The 22,475-nt window shown below is 42.9% G+C and overlaps 1 protein-coding gene and 1 long non-coding RNA gene across 2 annotated transcripts in view; one reads left to right on the forward strand and one right to left on the reverse strand.

Annotated features, from left to right (window-relative positions):
* LOC147718233 (indolethylamine N-methyltransferase-like) overlaps nucleotides 1-22,475 on the reverse strand; it is a 94,099-nt gene that overhangs the window by 53,568 nt on the left and 18,056 nt on the right. The gene's annotated exons all lie outside the window — the stretch shown is intronic.
* The window catches only part of LOC147718234 (uncharacterized), a 136,953-nt gene continuing 135,917 nt past the window's right edge, over nucleotides 21,440-22,475 (forward strand). Inside the window, exon 1 of the long non-coding RNA XR_015295282.1 lies at nucleotides 21,440-21,514. This is a non-coding gene — a long non-coding RNA (uncharacterized LOC147718234). The remainder of the gene's footprint in view (nucleotides 21,515-22,475) is intronic.

Below are 22,475 nucleotides of genomic sequence, written 5' to 3' on the forward strand. Positions count from 1 at the left end.
TGGGCCATCTGATCAGGTTGGGTCCCATTAGGGACAGATTCCCTGAGTCACGACCATGGTTGCGTAGTTATGCAGATATGGGTGGTGGAAGCAGTGCTCCCTATTTAGCCCCCTTTATCTACAAGGTAGAGAAATGTGGATGTAGTGCGGGCTACCCGGGTACTGAAGACTCATGAACATGGTTTGTGGGCTGCAGGACTCCCTTGACATCAGCACATACTTGAACGGCTGGCTGCCGTCTGCCGTCTTGGCCTCAGTGGGGCATTATATGCCTCAGGCCTACAGGCTCAGTGTTGTCATCATGCTGGCTCACAAGTTGTATTTCCTCCGGCTCTGCTGACAGCAACCCCTCCTCCAATGTGATGTCCTTGCACACGGAGGGAGACAGCGGGGCAGCCTTAAATTGCCTCTGGCTGGAGAATTTCCACATGGAGACAGCCATAATAATTGGTGCTCAGACTCCGCCCATTCATATAACTTTTAGGTAAATGCAACTTTTAGAAATTTGCCACCCTGTGACCCACTTTTCTAGTGGAAATTAACTAATGCTGGCCACAGTACAAAGTTCTGCCCTCCTAGGAAGAGGTTAGAACAACTCCCAGGAGATGGAGCGATAGAGGCCTGATGCTGAATGAGATGTCACCTCTCCCAAGGCAGGAAGCCACACAGGGTGTAAGCCCAAAAAGTGAGCTTCAAAGGGGAAGAATTGTTTGAACGGCAAAAGTGAACAAACACAAGAGAGGCAACTCTGTTGTTCAGGTAGATGGGTTGGCATTGTGGACATAGGAAGGAGAACAGTTGCCAAACCATTAGATCCATGGAGAGGTATTAGGCAAGCTTGGGAGTGGACAGAATAGTGCACTATGGTATACTTAGATGTCACACATTAAAGGAAGTCATCAACAGGCAGGAAGGTATCCGGAAGCCCATTGGCTAGTAACTACAACAAATTCAAAAGGGGAAACAGCTATAACTTTGCAAGATGTTACAATGCAGTTGTTACAATGACCAGACTGTTACAATGCCTGCCATTACATCACCAGTCATTTCAACGACTTGCTGTAGGGGGCGCACTGGTGTTGGATTTACAATCCAACACCTTCCCTGCAGTTGCACAAACTGGAGTAGGAAAAGTAAATTATACTATTCCTAAGTCCAGCGCACCCCCTGCAGCAAGTCGTTCAAATGACTTGCGATGTAATGACTTGCGATGTAATGACTTGCATTATAACAACGCAGTCATAGTAACAACCATGTTGAAAAGCATGTGATGAAACACATGTGATGAAAAGGTATATATGCATTAAAAACTCACTTTCTGGGCATAAATATGGCAACCTTAGCACAAAAACATCAGATCTCATATGAACTAGAGAGTGGACTGAAAAAGGAATCCTAACTGGCCCCCTTAACCTCCATCTGCTGGAGTTGGTTGCCCAAAGTGGCCTGGATTAGACAAAAACAGAGCTATAAAACTTTTACAAAGTTTCCAAAGTATTGGCTAAATGTGGTAGTTAGCAATACTCTGGAATCGTCAGGTGGTTGTTTATTTTTGTGTCTAAAAACTTTATAAGGGTTAGAGGTGGATCCCGCTCAGTGGCGAAGGATTGTCACCCCAATGCCTGTCTCAGAGCCAGAAAGGGTACAATAAAACTATATTCTCGCATTGTCTTATTTTTCATTTGTCATCCCTCATCCAGTTTGTGTAGGGCAGGGCGAGGCATGGAGAGCGCGCATGTGCGTTTGGGCGCCCTCTCAGGCTTAGTAAAACACAGATGCGCACCTAGGGTTTCTGCATCCCAGCTGAATTGAACAGGCTTGCTTGAGAAATCCCCCACAGACTCACTGGTCTGACTGGAATGTCTTTCCAGCCCACCCAGGCCAATCTCCGTGCTGCTCTCAAAGTATGAGCACTTGCGGGATTGCACAGGGAGTCTGTGATGCTGCCCCAGTGCTTGCTGGGACCAGAAAGGATGATATGCGGCACAGGAACAGGGTAGCAGTTCCAGGTAAGTGCTTATCTCTTTATTATTAAACCCCTTACATATGTTCCTCCTCCAGCGCTCCCCCACGCCTTCCCCTACCTCTTCGGCGGCCACTGCATAAATTTAAAGCCTATTTCCTATTTAATAAATTAGTGTCAGATTTCTTTCATACTTTGTGACTTTCCTATTTCATTGTTTTGGTTTTTATTTCCAAATGGTTTACACCAGTTCCTTTGCTTACTCCTTGCAGCTCAAAGCCACAGATACTCAGGCTTCAGCTGGAGGTTTCACAAACAAGCCCAACTGGACCCAAAATGGTATTAATGTCTCAGACCCACACCACATCACACACCACTTTCCTCACAGTCCGTAACAAGACTGAGGTCCATCTGAAGCTTTCTGAGAATAGGTCTGTCACCGCTGGAAGCAAAGTGAAAAGTGAGAAGGAAAGAGGAGGTGTTCATGCGAACATAGCAGTTACTGTGGTCTCAAATTGTATGGTCGAATAGGAATAATGAAAAAATTAAATCTGGCTTTTAAACAGGGAAATTTATTTTCCTAAACATTTTACGCGTAACTTTGCATATAAAATGTATAATATATTTTTATATGTGACATGCTGTACAGGGTTGACAGGTGCAAATATCTCTTTACTCAGATCCACTGAAAAGGGTTGGTAATAGAATTTCACACTAGGTTTCCTTTTCTCTATGACCCATTCCTTCACTCTCTCTGTCACTCAGCTTTAGTGGTCATTGAAGTCTGAACTGACTTTATGATCCTATTTGAGTGAATTTTAAAGGCCTCATTTAGCATTTGTGATGGAGTGACCCCTCCATCATTCAGTAAACCAGCTCCTAAGTCATTACAAACCTTGAAATTCTCATGTTGAGAGGCTTTTCAAGGGCAGAATCACTGATTACAATGTACAAAAAAAATGTGGGAGTATAAAAAACATGTCCATCTTGCAAAATGGTAGCAGTGACTCTTTTTATTTTTGTTGTTTTTTTTAATTTACTTTATTCGGTTTCATTTGGAAAAAAACCCATAAAAGTATAATCATCTTAACACAACACATTTTCCCAAAAATACATGAATTATTTGTTAAAATCATCTCAGTAAGTTATTTACAAAATAAAATGTGCATTCAAGGTTTTCCGATTAAAAACACACGACAGAGATTTAAAGTACATCAGATCTTAAGTTACAAATTAGTTCTGCGTCGAATACAAAATTTTAAAAACCTGGCTATGTTTAAAGCTAAAAAATCAGATTCCAAGAGTCGTAGGACCATGAAAGCGTGTCCACATTGGCGTAGGCCCAAACTTTTTAGAATTGGTACGAGCCATCACTTTCTGGGTTTGGTGCAAAATTTACAAAAAAGGGTTAGGCGTAAAAGCGATTGAGAGGATATTCCAACACAGGGACAATAGAATAACAGCCTTGACTAGTCATTAACCGTTGGAAAAATGACATTCGGTGAAATTTTTAAAGTCTGAATCGGGTCAGTAAAAATCTACCATAGCTGGATAATTTCCAAGTTAAATATGGCTGGATCGTCTAGGATGTTTGGATTAACAAAGAATGCTGGACAGAAGTTTTATTTACTTCAGCCAGCAAACGAAGACCTGCTAGATGCATTAGACATACATTTTTTTAACAAATTCCTTGAAATCTGTGCCATTTCAAGGGGGTTATGGTAATATTTTTACAGGCCAAGATCATATAGAAGCTTCCGAACATATTGCAGCCACTGAATCTTTTTAGTGTTTTAAAGAATGACACAGTCTGTTACAACCGATTGAGTAAACGCTAACTTATTTGACGTCCAAAGACGGTGCCATAAAATAATTGGCTGTATCTTTATGATATCAGAAATATAGGACACGCCTAATTCTGAATGGCAACTGAATGTGGACGTACTTTGTGGTACTGCAAGTAAAAATCTTAGAAAGCTATTTTCCACTTTTTGTATGGATTCTGCCTGTACATATCCCCACACCCCCACCCCATCAATGACTGTACTAACACATTTGGCCTGGTAAATACGTAACATCTCTTCCGGGGGTCGTTTTCCTAATCTCTGTGTGAAAGTCACTAGAGCCATAGTGAATTTTAAAAACAGCAATTTTCTAACCTCTATTGCTCTTCTCCAGGTACCCTTTTCATCTATTACAACTCCTAGGTAGGGGTAAGTGGGAGTATGCTTCACCCTAGAGTTGGTTATATAGATGTCTATCCCTTTTCTTCATTTCCGACCAGAAGTCATGATGAAAGATTTTTTGATGTTAATTTTTAAGTCTAAATTCGTCATAAATACATTATATTGGTTTAGGGAGCGTTGAAGTTCAAGGGGAGTACAGGCTATGATCACCGCGTCGTCCGCGTATAGGAGAGCGGGGATCTGACAATTCTGGGCTAGGGGTAGGTCCTGGCACCCTTCTAACATGGCTAATTCTAGGCCAATTGTATAGAGAGTAAAAAGAAAGAGGGCCAGAACAGAGCCCAGTCTTAGTCCCCGCTCAACACTAAAAGAAATAGATTTCACGCACATAGTTAACCAACAGAGGCTCAACACCCATTGCTGTTAATATATCCCAAAGTTTTGTATGACCTACACAGTCGAACGCTGCAGTAAGATCTACGTAGGCCATATGTAATCTTCCACCCTTCACATCCACATATTTACTCCTGAGTAAGGTCAGGTTAAGGGCCTGCTCGATGGTACAGAGGCCTTCCCTAAATCCGTACTGGAGATCAGATATGATGTTATTATCTTCCGTCCAGTACTGAAGGCATTCTAACAAAATGCGGCCCACAACTTTTCCCAACGAATCCAGTAATGAAATAGGGCGATAGCACGATGGACTATTGCGATCGCCCTTTTTAAAAACCAGAACCAAAATGGATTCCGACCAAGAATCCAAAAGACCAACATTTCCCATAGCTTCTAGTACCCTGAGCAATATTGGGGCCCATAGATCCATTTTGAATTTATAGAAATCGACAGGTACCCAATCAGGGCCTGGGGCCTTTCTCCCTTTGCTGGCATTTAGGGCATGCTCAACTTCAGCCAGAGTAAAATCTAGGGCCAGTGAGATGGAAGGAGGCCTTATACTATTGCTCTTATTCCCTTGATTAAGCTGGCTTTGGGTTGTATCCTCTGTTAGTCAGAAAATCTGGGAGATATGAGCTATCCAAGCCAATTCGTCGATTGTGACTTCTATTTTACTGGTCTCCCTTGGACCAGAGAGAAATGGGGTATTTATGACTTGCCAGAAAGCTGCACTATTGTTGGTTACACAGCTGTTGTGTAAGGCTAAACATAATTCCTCTTTTAATTCCAACTTCCTTTGTCGTTGGACCTTGTTGTATGTTTTCCTAAGTAGGATTACCTCTGTCCTATCTCTATTGTTTTTTTAGAGCGGTTTTAAGATTAGAGTAGGCTTTTGTACAAGATGAATTAAACCAGCCAACCCTATTTTTTCTTTTTCCTTTAAATATGATATTAAGGCTTCATTGACGGATTTAGTTACTACCTTGAAGTTGTCAAGAATCTTCTGCGGGGTTGAACAATCCGCCAAACATGAGCTAATTGCAGACATGGAGTTTCTTACACCCTTTTCAGTGATTGCTTCTGGATCTGAGCGGGTCCATTTTATGGAGTAACCATTCAATCTGTTCATGTTCAGACTTTCCTCCTCATAAAGCATCGTCGACTTATCTCTACCTCATGCCAACTGCCCGGAAAAGGTAATTGAAATCGGGAAATGATTGCTGAATACGCAGTCATGAGTTTCAAAATTTGTTATGAGGGGTGAAGCCCTAGTTGCCATAAGAATAAAATCTATACACCTAGAGGCTCCTCTACCATTCAAAGTTGGACTTGAGGGGACAATGGGAGATAACAATCATTTGCGAAGGCCAGTTGAGCGAAATCGACTCGTTCAAGCACACCCCAATACAAGAGTGGGGAAAATGAGTGATAATATTTTCCAGGTAGTCTAAAAGGCTGCATTCTTTCGCAGAGAGATAAATTTAAATCACCACCCCAAACAATTAAGGAATTTTTCCCCTGATGGTTATTGTTAAAGTCTAGAAGGAAATAGTGAATTTCCTTCAGCGTCACTATTAACTTTGATTGCTGTAAATTATTATAGAAATTAACTAGCAAAAGGAGGTCCAGTTTATCAGTGGCTATTGAGATTATTTGGTAGTTCTCCTAGTTTTTTAGGGTACTAATTTCTCTCACCTCTATTAGGTTTGAGATATAAACCACTAGCCCACCTTTTCCACGCCTTGATGTTGATGGAATTGCAGGTGAAAAGAATGTTTTATAACCATTTAGGTGGATTGGTTGTACAGCCCACATCTCTTGTAAACACAAGATACCATAGGTCCGAACAAATGTTAGCCAATCTGCTTGGTTGATCTTAGAGCGAAGGCCAGGAATATTCCAAAATATACCGCTGAGGGGAACCCCTCTAGGAGAGTTAGTATCAGATGGTAAGTCTGTAGTTGATCCTCCACTTTCCTTTAGACTCAAACTACCCATTAAGGAAGCCAAGTCTGAGTCGTTTATTATTGGTGGGCACTGTAAAAGTGATTTGTTGCCGTGATTAGCTACATGCGATTCTTGGTCCTGTTCGAATAGGACCCAGCTAGAATTAGAGGAGAGAGTCAGAGGATTTACTACACGCACTGCTACCAGAGGTGGAATACAATCAGGAGTGACTGGTCCATCCCTGCTATTTCCCTCAACCATATAAGGAACAGGCCCCAATGCACAAGTCGGTTGTCAGTCCACCTCCTCTAAAAGTGATAGAAGCTCAAATCTGTTAGAGGTTATTCCAGAGCCATTTGTTTTCACACTGGATTTGGGGACAGGTTTACAGAAAAAATCAAGAGGAAGGGACAGAATTGCTGTTGGTGTTGCAGGTAATTCCTCTTTGTGGGGTAAGAGGGAGCGCACCATTCTGGGCTTCCTAAAGTTTATAATGATGCAGTCGCCCTGTATAGATTCTAAAAAGGGACCCACCCATCCTACTCTTCGGGGGATCGGAATTTGATTTATATGCTGAGGGTTGAAGTGCTTATGTCTCATGAGCCAATCCACTACTTTATTACTCAGGGAAAACCAGGGTTCGGTCTGTCTCTGTTTTAAAGGTGGAACCCTCGTTAGAACCAACGCATAGGGACAGGTTGCAGGTGGCAAATTTAGATTATCTGTGTTAGGTTGAGCAATAGAATTTGTTGAATTATGATTATTGCTATTCTGCCCTTGATTTCGCATATACTCCACCCTAGCAGTAACCTTTAGTGTGCGGTACTCTACTATAGGATTTTTTAGAGTTTCTAGGTTCGGGTCCTTTAAGGAACTAGATTTGGGCATTTTGCGAAAGGGAAGAATTTGTACTAACAAGGGTCGTTTTCGAGATTTCCAGTCGAGCGCTAATTGAATCTACGTTCTCTTTCAGTTGTTCTAGCTAATTCTTAATACGGGCGAGTGTTTCGTCAAGAAGGGTGGTCATCTGGGATGTCATATCTCTAAGCTTTACTTCTAGGATGTTTGTTATAAGATCTTCCATATGAACCATCAAGTCTTGTAAGACATCTTTAGAAGTTATAGTAAGGGTACCAGGCTGCGCTTCAGAGTGACTTGGAGCTTTCTCTGTATTGAAGCTGTTCCCGAAGAACTAGGGCTGTGACGATCTTTTTCCCTTCCCTCATTGCCCTGCTTATCTCCCTTCTCTTTCGTTCCCAATGCTCGCCCTTTCATGTGTTTGGTTTGTTTCCCAGTTTGTGGCCCTTTCCCTCCACAAATAGAGTAATCAATCTCCCTCGCCTGAGTATTAGGAGGTAGAGAACTGTGACTCTTTCAGACTAAACCACTGTCACAGTGGTGTGCATCCTGAATTCTCTGTGCAAAAGATGGAAAGGCTGACAGCTTTGAACTCTGTTGATCAATACCTCTGTGGAGGATAACACCCTCCCCAGTTAAAGGTTCACCTGGAGTGGACTCATCCTCTGTGCTGCTGCCGGTCTGTCCACACACTGAAACACAACTGGAATCATGAAAGAACCTGCTGGGCATTGTGGCTGTCTGGACCTGTAATTTTATGGCGAAAAGTGGAAATACCGGCCATGTTCTCCATGTAAATATTAATGAGCCATCTATGTTTTGTGATGAAATTGATTGTTGTAACAGTTGGGTTGACTCCAAACACTGACTAGTTTGCAAAATGGGGCCAGTTGAAGCACTCTGTGGGAGAAATCAATCTGTGGCCAATGCCTTGAGGATGGGTTGGGTCCAGATGACTCCTCCCTAGGCACTCTGCCACACAGGGCTAGGCCCACATACACTGGTATCGTAAGTCCATTACTACCCACTGTGCCTAGAGGCTGGTCCCACAGAATCCCCGTTCCAAAAGCAGGGGATGCCTACACACTGTTGCAAGATGCAGATGCACGGTCATGGACCATCACCGAGTCCAGGACATTTGATCATGCCTAGTCTGTGCATGTAAATGGCATGTATGTCAGGTAGTGCAATACATTTGAGAAGAACCAAGACTTTGTATGTAGTTTACTCTCATTCTGAGCATGTTGTAATAAAATTCGTCAGGAGTATTCGAACAATTGTGTTTGTGAAATATGTATCCTGTCAGGAGTTAAATTGCACAAACCTCTGTTAACTATGCGTATTGCTTACACAGATGCTGTGCCCTCAAATCCTGATGTTCTCTGTCAAAAACCTGCAATACTCATCCTCACCAAGGGCACAATGTTTAAGGGCGAAGATGAATGTATTCACTCAGTGGGCTTCGGACCGCCCATAGGCGTCCAATTTTCTGATTCCATCATCAATCTCATATTCTTTCTCCCATTAGTCCATGGCATGCATGAGTAAAATCATTCCAATGTGTGTTCAGATTGATAAAGATTTCAGTTTTATCAAAGAGAGGATGCTAATAAAGTTGTTATGATGGGTGAAACAATCTCCAGGAAAAAGGCAGGTGAAGGCCGAATTTAGATAAATGCCATAAAAAATGTCAGAATCGCAAACTGAGCCTATGGCAAGAAACCAGCTCATTGCTGTGCAAACAAGCTTGGCTGTGTGAGGACCACATGTAATGCACATGGTCTTAAACACAAGCATAGACAATCTCAATAATATGAAGCAGGTCGGGCAGAGTTTACATAAATGGCATGAAAATGTGAGACCCATGAATAAAACCTGTGACTAGACACCAGCTCATTGCTGTGCAAAGAAGCTTAGCTGTGCAAATGGTGCATAAAGTGCATATAGGGTAAATACCATAAAGCAAATGATCGTCTGATCATGTCCTGTGAAAGAGGCTATTCGAAACATTAAAAAGATCTATCCAAGCACATATGAAAAACAGCGATATAAAACATAAAAATTCACTGGTTCAGTGTTTTAGTAGGAGTGTTAGTGTCTTTAAGTAACACTCGAAGCAGGCTGATGCATTTGCCAAATATCACTAATTCACATGGATCTACTATTTTAAAAACAACATTTCTTGCCTCTTTGCAGGTTTTAATCCTATATGGGAGGAACAATTGTTTTAGCAGTGCGCGACAAGCATTCAGTAGTACAGGGCAGCAACACAGAAGGTAGTTAAAAGGCTCCTTTTCATATCCACAGAGTCTGCACTTAATTATCGTTGACAGCGAGTGCCATTTCAGGTTAATGTCTTTGGCCTTTAGGCACATCAATCTTGCAGCCATGATTTGTATTAAACATGTCTTTCCAACCGAACAAAGGCTGTGGTCCTTTTTATTAAAATAACCCCCTTTCTAGTTACCTGCATCATATAGACCCAGCATGCCCTATGTAATTGAGAGGATGTGCGGTAAAGTGTGTGTATAAATCTATACATATTTTTGGAAATAAGTTGGGTTGGTTCCCTTGCCCTGTTCCTGAGAAGGCCCAGAAGAAATTGGGGGCCGAAACATGTCCACATCAACAGTTTCAATGGGAGGAGTCTGTCTAAATATGAGAATTGTGACTTTAGTTACTAAGCACACTCGATAGATGGTTGTAGAGGTATTGTAAACACATGTGCATAGAAGACTTCCTCATGGTGTATCACTCAGATTAAATGTGTGAACACTAAGCATTACATGTGGGTATTGACAACTTAGATTTGTTGCATTTAAGTGTTGGTCTATAAATGTTTATGATGTTTATTTATATTTGTATGTATTTTTCTTTGTGTTAAAAACCTTTATAATGATTCACACTTTCAAAGACTGCTTCCATGGTACATGTGCTTTTTGAATGAATTTTTTGATGTATTGCTATAGGACCTTGGACTGCTGAAAAGCTCATTAAATGTTCCCTGTGACCAAATAAAAAAGTGATGTTGATTCCTCCATGCCATTTTATTCTGTATATTATGTGGTCTCAGACAAGGCAGATAATGAGTAGCATATGATGTAGGCACGGCTTCAAACAGTGGAGTGCACTTTAACTTTAATTTGCCCAAATCATTAACAGCGACTGTGATTTTTTCTGTCTTTTCATGTTTTCTATAAAAGAGGGGTTTGAATGCACTTTTGTTTTAATCCACTCACTGTCGGAATTTTCTCTCTTGTGACTGGTTGAGATAACTTGACCTTGATCCACATCGTAAAATATAATGACATTAGTGCCTGCAATATTTATTCAGGATGAGCCAGTTCTGTAGTTTCCACCACAATTTGTTCCTGTCCATGGAGGAAGAATAATAAATAAAAGATGCATATAGGGAATATAAATTCTGGTTTAGGGTTTGCTGGATTAAAAAGGATATAGCCAGAATATTGTCAATGGTTGATGAGTTTGCCCTAAAGCTGGTTTGACAAAAATAAAATCGATTCATTTTCTTCCACCCAAGACTCCAGTTCATTCATTCATTCATTGTCATACTTATTCCATAATGTTAAAAATAATCATAAAAGCACATATAAATACAACTTAAAAGTTTATACAAGGTATTATCTTTAAAATGACACATTTTCATCACAGTTCTAGAATAAAGATGAGCATGTGTAAAAATTTAAAAAAGAAGAAACATTTCATATCGTAAGACTAGGTACATTTTCATTACTTAACGGGATCACTAATCTATGTGTAATCCCCTTCCTCTTCCTCATGCAAACCCATAGGAATGTTGCTACTGAGTAACAAACCAGATGGTCGGGAAGTATTTTTATAAAATATAATGCTACCCGACACTGCTTAAATTTTATTTTCTTAAAATTTTGTTTGAGGTGGACATTTCTTTTATTCTCATAGAGACTGCAAAATAAAACTAAGTGCAATTCAGTTTGAAGAGTTAGATTATCACATGGGCACGCACTTAGGTCGGAGTTGTTATATGTTTTTTTCTGGATAATCAAGCATTAGGGGAATCAAGTTGGTGGGAAAACTCAATAATATGAATCTGTGTTGTACCCTATTTACATTTAATAAATAGGAAACGGCTCCCTCCATTAGTGGTGGAGTGATATAATATGCCCGCCCTGCGTATTTCTCTTTGTGCGTGTTCCCTGCACTTGTATTCAGACATCAGCATGAAGGTAGCACTAACCTTCTGTTTGGAAACCTTCTTACAAAACATAGGAACTTTAAAAGTTTGTGGAGCCCAATCGCTCATAAAACTGAATCTCTGTAACTTAGCTGCCATTTCTTTTAAAAGGACAAAGGTATATCCCTTTGCTTGGATATCGAAAAGCACGATAAGACAGTAGTTGCCTGGATCCAGTCTGTCACCCTTCTTAAATATTAGATGAAATATGGAACATCTCCAACATTCCACAACCTGCCCAGGGAATGAGCAAGTATGATATAGTGGGAGGGGTATTGAGGTACACATGTCTCTTAGCATGTATGATATACTGGAAGGAGTATGAAGGTACACAGGTCTTAGAGCATCCAACCCTCCCGCCCTCCCCGCCCCTCGTATGTATAAAACAGGAGGCACATCCCGTCCGCGCAGCGAGCGGGCGCAGCGGGCGCGCCGGCAGCGCGCCTGAGGCGCGCCAGAGGAAAGCCCGTCTGCGCCCGTCCGTGCCGGGACCGGGCCCAGGGCCACAACCCCTGCCCAACAAGTGTCAGACTCCTATAAGAAGTATTCTAGTCAAAGCTTACTGGCACTTCGGCCACCCACTAGTACTAGCTGCTTAAACATAAAACCCCCAGAGATTCACAAGCATCTTGCCATCTCTTGCCCCCACTGTAGCTGTACTATTCCACCACTTTTTCCTAACACTAATATCACACCAACCAAACACGATGAAAGAGCTGTTATATCCATTGACCTCATCAATGCGCGCTCACTCGGAAAGCACAGGCAGGAGATCTCCGATCTCATAACAGACTTTAAACTAGATGTACTGTTTGTCACTGAAACTTGGACTGACGATACATCGCAGCCAGACCTAGCCATCGCAGTACCGGATGGATATAAAGCTTACTGCCAGGACAGGCCCAAACAAAGAGGGGGCGGCCTGGTCATAATAGCCAGAGATTCATATCCCGTTAGAACGACCCCCATTCCATCAACTTCCTGCGAAGCCATGCAATTTGCTATTAACTCTTCGCCTCTGTTTAACTTCAAGGGAATACTGATATACCGCCCTCCGGGATCCAAAACGGCATTCTTATCTAGTATTAACACCATGATGGAATCAGTAGCCACGGAAAGTGCCTTTACGGTTCTAGGCGACCTAAATTTTCACTTAGATCAAAGTCACTTAACTGACTCAGTCGCCCTCATTTCCGATCTAGAAACCCTAGGGCTAAAACAACGGGTCACGTCCCCCACCCACCAAGCGGGCCACATCCTGGACCCCATATTTTCCAATTTAGAAGGCTTGCAAATAACTAACATCTTACCTATGCCCTGGACAGACCATTATGCAATTTTTGCAACTATAACCACTAACAATCATTGTCGTAACAAACCACATCCCATTCCCAAACAATCCTTCAAAGATTGGAAAAATATTAACCAGGACGACCTGAAACTAATACTGGAACACACCCGTCCAAAGCTGTCCACAGAGCCCAATTTAGCTCTTCAGCAATTCTATACCTGGTTGGGCCAGGCTACAAACCAGTCAGCCCCTACCAAAGAACTATCCAGAAATAGATCTAAACCAACTGCCCCCTGGTACAATGAGAAACTAAGGGCACAAAAACAAATCAATCGTAATAAGGAAAGATCATGGAGAAAAGATTATGACACAGCCAGTAAAGCAGCTTATAAGGAAGCCCTGGCACTTTACAAAGCCATGATTGCGAAAGCTAAAAAAGACTATTACAGTGATCAAATCGAGAAAGCCAAAAATTCTAGTAGATTATTGTTCCAAATCACTAAAGTACTATCAGGCAACTCCCCTGACCTCACTCCTCCCCCATCGCAACTTGTATGAGATTCCCTAGCCTCCTTTTTCTTCACCAAAGTAGACGATATCTACCAGGCTTTTTCCGCTAACTCACTTTCGAGGACAGTCAACCCCCCCACCCTACCCCTAGCTAACATGTTCCCCAGCTTCCAACCAGTCACCTCCGACCAAATAAAAACCACATTGTCCACCATCAAATCAGGATCACCTCTGGACCCTTGCCCACTCTCAGTACTCCTGCCGGTAATGGACTCTATCATTCCAGTACTCACTCAGGTTTGCAATTCCATTCTCCTATCAGGTAATTACCCAGATCCCCTGAAAAATACTCTCCTAAAACCCCTGTTAAAAAAACCGTCCCTGGATAAAAGCGAGCTAAAAAACTACCGTCCCATCGCGAGCCTCCCTTTCATGGCAAAGGTGATTGAAAAAACCATGAATACCCAGATTTCCGAATTCATTGAAAAACATCATCTCCTGGACAACACGTAATTTGGATTCAGGAAATACCATGGGACTGAGACAGCCTTGATTAAGGCTGCTGACGACATCAGGGTAATCAGGGACCAAGGAGGCACAGCCATTCTAGTTATGCTGGACTTATCAGCAGCTTTCGACACGGTCGACCATACCATCTTGGTCGACCGTGTCGAGGGATTTGGCATCTGCCACACTGCCAAAGACTTAATTGCGTCCTTCCTTGCCAAATGAACGCAATCTTAGGACCCTTCCAATCGGCCCAACTCTCCTCTCCATGTGGAGTACCTCAAGGCTCATCCCTGAGTCCGACACTTTTTAATATCTACGTGTCGGACCTTGCTAAAACCATCAAAGCACACGGGATGAGCCTAACCTCTTACGCCAATGATACCCAACTAGTGTTGGCAATCAAGGGGGATGGAGACCAAGTGGCTGAAAAATTCAAGAAAGGGCTTTTAGATATAGGAGAATGGATGGCTACCAACTGCCTTAAATTAAATTCTGAAAAAACCGAGGTTCTCATTTTCGGACCCCTCTCGCCAGCCTGGCCATCAAGTTGGTGGCCAGAGACCTTCGGTACCCCTCCAACCCCAACTGCCAAAGTCAGGAACCTTGGTATCATCTTCGACGAGGGTCTAAATTTCATGGACCATGCCAACAAAACAGTGTCCACAGCACACCTGAAACTGAAGAGGATCAGGAAAATACGCCCTTTTCTTCCTGACTCAGCCATCAAAACACTGGTCACCTCTCTTGTCCTTTCTTCCGTGGACTATTGTAATGGTCTCTTCCTCAACGCTCAATCTAGAGTAATCACCAAACTGCAGACTATTCAAAACGCGGCAGCACGTCTGCTCTCTGGCAAAACAAAATATGAACCAATTTCCAATAACATAAAGGATTTTCACTGGCTCACCGTGCGAAAAAGAATCAACTTCAAGTCCCTCTGTATTGTGTTTAAAGCACTTAACAATCAAGGACCTCACTTTTTAAAAGAACAACTACAACAACACGAACCCATTAGAGCATTACGATCGGCTACTCTCAATCAACTGGTCATCCCCCGTACTAAAACTGTCACCTGGGGCGACCGGCGTTTTTTGGTGGCCGCCCCTAAGCTCTGGAACACGCTACCTCTAAACATCAGGCAAAGTTCCACTCTTCTCCAATTCCGTAAACTTTTGAAAACTTGGCTGTTCACTCAATGATCACTTCCTTTGCACTCAGTTTGTCACAATAACTGGTTTATTAGTGCCAAGACGCCCACGGGTGAATGCTGCACTTTATAAATATTAAAAATAAATAAATAAATAAATACATGATATACTGGAAGGAGTATGAAGGTACACAGGTCTCCGAGCATGTATCATGTAGTGGGAGGAGTATGGAGGTACACAGGTCTCCGAGCATGTATGATATACTGGGAGGAGTATGGAGGTACACAGGTTTCCGAACATGTATGATATACTGGGGGAGTATGGAGGTACGCAGGTCTCTGAGCATGTATGATATACTGGAAGGAGTATGAAGGTACACAGGTCTTAGAGCATGTATGATATACTGGAAGGAGTATGAAGGTACACAGGTCTCTGAGCATGTATCATGTAGTGGGAGGAGTATGGAGGTACACAGGACTCCGAGCATGTATGATATACTGGGAGAAGAATAGAGGGAAACAGGTTTCCTATCATGAATGATATAGTGGGAGGATTCAGATTCAGAAATGCTTTATTCGATTTTAACGAAATTTAAAATCATAAAAGCTTCTCAATGTAAAAACACATTTCGTAAAATGCTTGATCACCCTCCATTAAAAACAGCTTTTAAAAAGACATTAAATTGGTACATTATAGATATTAAGCAATTCATATTATATACATTAATTATCTCGATTAAATCATCAATCAATTAACATCATTAATTTCCGTTTCTTCAAAATACTTTTTAAAAAGCCAGTCATAACCATGATACATTTCTCCCTCCCTAATTGCAGCAGGCTTAAATACGCTGGTCTACATTGTCGCCAATAGCCCTGTCTCAAATCTTGTCTAATTCATCTTCTACGTTCAATATCGTAATGTTTACAAAATAAGATCACATGGAAAGTAGATTGTGTAGACAGATTGTCACAAGTACAGAGTGCCAGATTCCGTGACCAGTCATTTCTTAATGGAAAGGTTACCAGGCGAAAGAATAATTCAAATCTAAACCGCGTTAATATAAAACGGTCAAAGCCCACATTACAGATAGATAAATAGGGTTGAATGAACTGGCATGTCAAGGTCATATGGTGTTGGATGACTGTACATTTCAAGAGTTTACCTGAACTTCTTAATATTTCAAAGTGACTCATACATAGTCTTTTCAAATCTTTCCTTGATATCCCGCTATTATTATCTGGGTTACTGTATAACTCTGGTCTTTGCAAATCTGAGAGGGTATTCTTGACATACATTAACCACGGAATACACTTTGCATTATCAAGGGCCATCGCATCCTTTATAATGTCCGGGTTAAGTCCCAAAGCTTTCGCCGTCCATACCCTATGCCAGAGTAAGAATGGTTGAAGTTTTATGAGATCGAAAATGTGTTCCAGACCTAACTCCGCATGGCAGCTAAATTTTGCCGCGCCCTGCGGCAGCGCTAATAAATATCTTAAAAAACTGTTTTCGACTATTTGAATAGTCGGTGCAATCTGGATCCCCCAGATACCAGCCCCATATAGGGCGATACATTTTTAGGAAGATTTCTGGTGGTCTTTTGCCCAATTGTTTAGAGAAATTCATAAGAGCCGCTATAGAGAGTTTAAATAGCAGAGTCCTGGTCTTTATGGCTGCCCCCCACAGGCCTGAACCATCGAGCAATATCCCCAGGTAAGGGAAGGATTTTGTACATCCAATTGTGAGGCCATCCACCTTAATTTCCTTGTGTTCATCCCGCCCCTTGCCGTATACCATCATGAACGATTTTTTGGCATTAATTTTTAGCCCTCTTGATCCCAAAAATGATTATATTTTGCTAATGCCCTTTTGGCACCTATCTTTGTTCGGGCCATAAGCACTGCGTCGTCCGCATAGAGGAGTGAGACAGACTGTCTCTTACCGAATCTCGGGGAGTCAATGGTGCTGGCCTATAATTCCCCCTCCAATGCGTTCGTGTAGATGGAGAATAGGAATGGGGCCAGCAAACAGCCCTGTCTCACCCCCTTCTCTATGCGGAAGGGCCCAGTACATTCTCCCTTAGTCCCGTATCTCACCCTTGCTGTAGCCCCAGAATACAGCTGGCGAAGGAATGATACTATGGCTGGTTCCACTCCTATTTCTTCAAGGGTTTGCCAAAACTTCGCATGATCCACACAGTCGAAAGCGGCTGTGAGATCAACGAGGATGGCATATAAGCGTTCTTTCTTTGCCCGTGTATATTTACCTTGAATGATTACAAAATTGAGGACCTGTTCCACCATACCCATCCCTTCTCTAAAACCATATTGAACTGGACTCAAGATGTTATTGTCGTTTGTCCATATATGGAGTTTATTTAGGACCACCCAACCTGCTAGCTTCATAAGGGAGTCCAATAGGGAAATAGGCCTATAATTAGATGGGCTCTCTCTATCCCCCTTTTTGTGTATTGGTATTATCACCGATTCGGACAAGGTTTTGATGAATCCTATTGCACAACATGACTACAGAACACGCGTGCATATTGGGGCCCACAAAACCGTGGTCAGCTTAAAGACGTCATTTGGTATTCCATCAGGGCCCGGGGCCTTATTTCCTTTACTACTGTTAATTGCCATCAGGACTTCATCAAGACGAATTTCTAGGCCTATCGGTAGATTGTCGAAATTTTGTACATCGGTTTCAATAATAGGACATGGGCTTTCCCTCTCCCTTTTGTAAACATTTGATAAGAAGTCGAACCATGCCCCTTCATCAATGGCGACCTCTATTGTTGCCATATCCTCCTTTAAGAAATAAGGTGCTTTAACTGCTTGCCAAAACAGCTTAGGGTTTCTGCTTTCAGAGGCTTGGAGCAGATTTTGCCATGCTTTCTCTTTAAGTTCCCTTTTCCGATGTGACCTAGCTTGATTAAATGCCCTTCTATAATTGCTTATTAATTCATGATCTTTAAATTTAGCGCTAAGAGCGGATTTTAATTTGGTGTATGCCTTTGTACATTGGGTATCAAACCACCCTGCAGACTTACCGTGCTTTTTACTAGTTTTTATGAAAGTATCCTGTATTACCTCAGTTATACTTCCAAAAGCATCCAGTATTTCTTTATGTGAGGCCTTTTCATCTAGACAGACCTGAATGTGTGACAAAGCTTTAGTAATAATCCCCTGATTTGCTTCCACAGGATCTAACGCACTCCATTTTAGGATAAAACCGTTTTTTCGGGCCAATGTTATATCTTGCACCCATGCCAGAGCCTCGATGGTGGTGGATTTATTGGAGACCGGTAGGGATAAATATAGATTAATAGGCATGTGGTCACTCAGGCCATTTGAGTGGATCTCAAACTTCTCCACCCAGTTACGGTGTTTATTAGGGGCTAGTATGAAATCAATTACCGATTGTAGACCCCTTGATATGTAGGTCGGGCTAAATTCCACCAAAGGAGAGCTCATCATATTTGCGAACCCCAGGTCGAGGGTGGACATAATGTCATTTAGTTGTTCCCCTTTCCCTGAGTGTATAAAATGATTCACGCTATTTCTTCCTTCCCACTCATCTTCTCTAGAGCTACATACATGTGAATTACAAATACTGATGTTAAAATCCCCTCCCCACAGAACAATTATACCTCTATCATTAGCAAGGTACAAGTGATTTAGGTCTTCCATCAGATTATTCAATACATCCTCAAACATTCCTTTTGTTTTATTATAAAAGTTCACCACCAGCAAGCCTAACCCCGATGTGAAATGGATGGACACTATTTGATAGTAGGGTGAGCACTTCAGCATGTTTATCCCCCGCACACTCAGTAAATTAGAAACATAGACGCAGATTCCCCCTTTATGTCTATCATGTGCGGAGTATACCGCCGGGATGTGAAAGGTCTTATAACCATCCAGGTGTTTATCCCCTATGAGCCATGTTTCCTGAATGCCAAGGATATCGAAGTCATTTATAAAGTCTCTCCATGCTGTATTAGTAGCCTTATTCTCCAAACCACAAATGTTCCAGAAATTAACCCTACCCTATCTCGTGATGCCCCTGACTTTATTGATGGGGAGTTAACATTTCTGTTTGACAATGGCACAGCTACCTTTGCCGCGGTCGCCACTACACATGATTACTTGTATTCTATTCAAATTAGTTGGATCCGTTCTCACGGTACTAGGGATTCCACTAACTGCATTCATATAAGCCTCCGTGTATGTTGTAATTCCTATTGCAAGATCTTGTGCGTTATGGGGTTCTATTGGTACACCTCCTGTTTCATCCCCTTCCAGGGATATTACTACCTTACCCTCACTCTGCTTTTGGATGCAGCCCTTATGCTTATTATAGCCCTTGGTCCTTTCACACCGCCGGTCGCATTCATTTAGACCTGACAACGCTGTAAATCTGTTAGGCCCTGAGTACCCATTAGGCCCCTGTATGCCCCATCTCTGTCCCGCTCTGGTATCCTTCCTGACCGTGGGGGGCTCTCCTGACTTCTTGCCAATTATTCCCGTTAACAGGTCTGGCTTGATTTATTGGTCTGTAGAAGAAGACTAGTGGTAAGATCTCAATACCTTGACCCCTAATCCCCCCCCACCCCACTGCACTCATAATCCTCTCAACTGGTACTTGGCTATTAAAATTAATCACCACACAGTCACCCTTTTTTGATGTCATAGATCTGCCAACCCAAAACACCCATCTAGCCATTATGATATTCGGCCCTACCATCCTACCCTCTGATGTATTGCTAGACAGCCAGTGCATAACCTTATTTCTCAGCTGATTGTAATTCTCTCTAGCTCCCTCCTTAAGGGGAGGTACATTCCCTAGCACTACGACCAGTGGTGCAAATTGTGGTGGTAGATTGAGGGTCTGGAGCTTGGCCAGTGTGGTTGATGTTTCGGGTACACATCTTCCACCCTCATCCTGTACAGAACATGAGTTTACCCGGGAATTCCTCTGCTCTTTAACTTTAGTGTTCTTTTCACTACCTGTTTTATTCCCCGTGTTGTTCCCTGAGTCACTATTTCTTGTGATCGATTGTATCCCCTCAGTTACACTGGCTGGTTTCAAACATGGAGTTGGGAGGGTAGATTTACCCTGCTTACTTTGCTCATTAGCAGGTCCCCTGCTTAATAGATACAGGATTCCCTGGCCCATTTCTATTGTTTGCAACTACCTTATAGAGGTTGTCCACCTTATCAGTTAGGACCGTCAACCTCTCAATGAGTGGGAGGGTAGATGATTTTAATTGGTGCTCCATATGTGCTATGGTACAAACCCCATCTCTGTCGACTGTGACTAGAGGTTGATAATCAATCGCTGAGGAGGGTGTAGATAGTGCTAGGGGCGGGTTTTGCCTGAGAGGGCTAGATGGTGTTACTTTACTCAAGAGTGATTTCACCAATTTATTAGTAGTTTTTAGGATTTTTGGTTTCCTACCTACTTGATGCTTCCCTCCCCTTCTCCTTTTTCCTGCTTGCTTAGAGCATACAAGTCTGTTGTCCTTTGGCATGGTTTTACTTTTTAATACAATTGGATGGAATTCCTCAGAGGAGACACTAATACAAGTTGACGAGTTATCGTCAATAGTGGATGTAGGCTTGTTTAGCTCATTACCTGAGGACATCGAATTAACTGCAGTAAGTCTTAGGCCATCAGCATGCTCTGGTGTACGCGCTTCTCTTATAGCACCTAGCGATGACCTCTTTGCAGCTCCAAGTTCAAAAGATAGCCGTTTCTCTGTGAGTTCTATTTCCCTCCCCACCACCGCAGCAGTGCTTGTAAAGAAACTTTCTAGGGTCCCAATCATGCTGCCACCTGATATCGTCGGTTCAGTCTTTCTCCCCTTCTTTAATTTGAGGGCCATCTCTCTTTAGAATGTATGGGCCCAGTGGTCACTGTATACGGGATCACAGTCACGGTCTCACCTGTCGTTTTATTGCGTCTTACCCATCTCACACCGATGTTTAGGGGAGTGGTCCAGCCCAGCCTTCTCCGGCCTCCGAGGGCCACAGAGGGCCCGCCCTTTCCCCGGGCTTTGCCTGGCATCCCGCCAGGCGGGGCTGACGCAGTTCTTATGTGCCTCCTGGTGCAGTCTCCTGGTGCGCGTGGCGCATGGGCTGCTGGGGGTTTGATTTCCCCTGACCTGCTCTCCACTCGGCGGACGCACTTCAGAGATGGTGAAAGTGAGTGAGGCAGCGGGATACAAGCGGGTGGTTCTGGCGGCTTTCTGCAGTGTGAACAGGACCGTTTGGCTGTTGGCAGGTAGGCTGGCAAGCCCGACAGGGGCTACTGGGTCGATCTGGCAAGCTTCCCCACTCGGCAGGGGCTGACGCAGTTCTTATGAGCCTCCTGGCGCGGTCTCCTGGTGCGCATGGCGCATGGGCTGCTGGGGGTTTAAGTCCCCTGGCCTGCTCTCTGCTCGGCGGCCGCACTTCAGAGATGGTGAAAGTGAGTACCACGTAGGTACACAGGTCTCCAAGCATGTATAATATACTGAGAGGAGTATGGAGGAACACAGGTCTTTGAGCATGTATGATATACTGGGAGGAGTATGGAGGAACACAGGTCTTTGAGCATGTATGATGTTCTTATCTGGCTGCAATCCTAAATGTTCTCTTAGTTTTGTGGTGGCTGTTTGTGTAGGAGTTGATTGAGCATGCAACAAAGAGGACGTCACTGATGAACCTTGCTCATTAAAGGAAGCAGCCCCGTAATCGAATGAAGGGAAACCAGAAGTCGAGACCGAGTATTCCCGGGGGTTCCTCAACCTTCTTTCCTACTTCCCTTAACTTAAAAAGGGGGATACTCATTGATTGTCTCGCACTGATTGGCTCCTTGTTCCCTTAAGTGCTGGTTATCCATTAGCTCTTGGGCTGATTTATTTTTAGGCTTTTTAAATCGTTTTCTATTGTCATGAGAGTACCCTGGTTCACTGGTTATCCTTATGTATAGTTTTATCCTCCTTGATTTTAGGGTAGGTTATTTCCACTGTTGTCTTTTTGAGGGGGGTGAAGCAGTGGGAGCCTCTCTATAAGCGGCTGTCCAAGGATTATCAGACAAATAGTTACTTGGCCTCTATTTAGAAGCAAGGGGCTGGAGAGATGCATTTGATGTTAAGTCTGCTGGACCCCATATCACAGAGTCTGGATTACCTGTTTGCTCTGAGAATAGATACACAGCCCACTAGGGACTCCAGTAACAGCTGCTTGATTCACAGTTTTTTTCTGACAGTAGGCTTGCCGGATTCAATGTTGTAGGAAATGTGTGTGAGCCCGGTTTGTTTAGGTGTTGGAAAGCGAGTCACCACTCTGAGATTATAGAGGCAAATACCTCCAGCAAGGGGCATCGATTTTCAGCTACTTGGTGACAGTCACGTGGAGTATTTTTATTTCTAGCTGAGCTTCCTTTG

This window comes from Lissotriton vulgaris, chromosome 4_1 (genome assembly GCF_964263255.1).
Source record: "Lissotriton vulgaris chromosome 4_1, aLisVul1.2, whole genome shotgun sequence".
NCBI lineage: Eukaryota > Metazoa > Chordata > Amphibia > Caudata > Salamandridae > Lissotriton > Lissotriton vulgaris.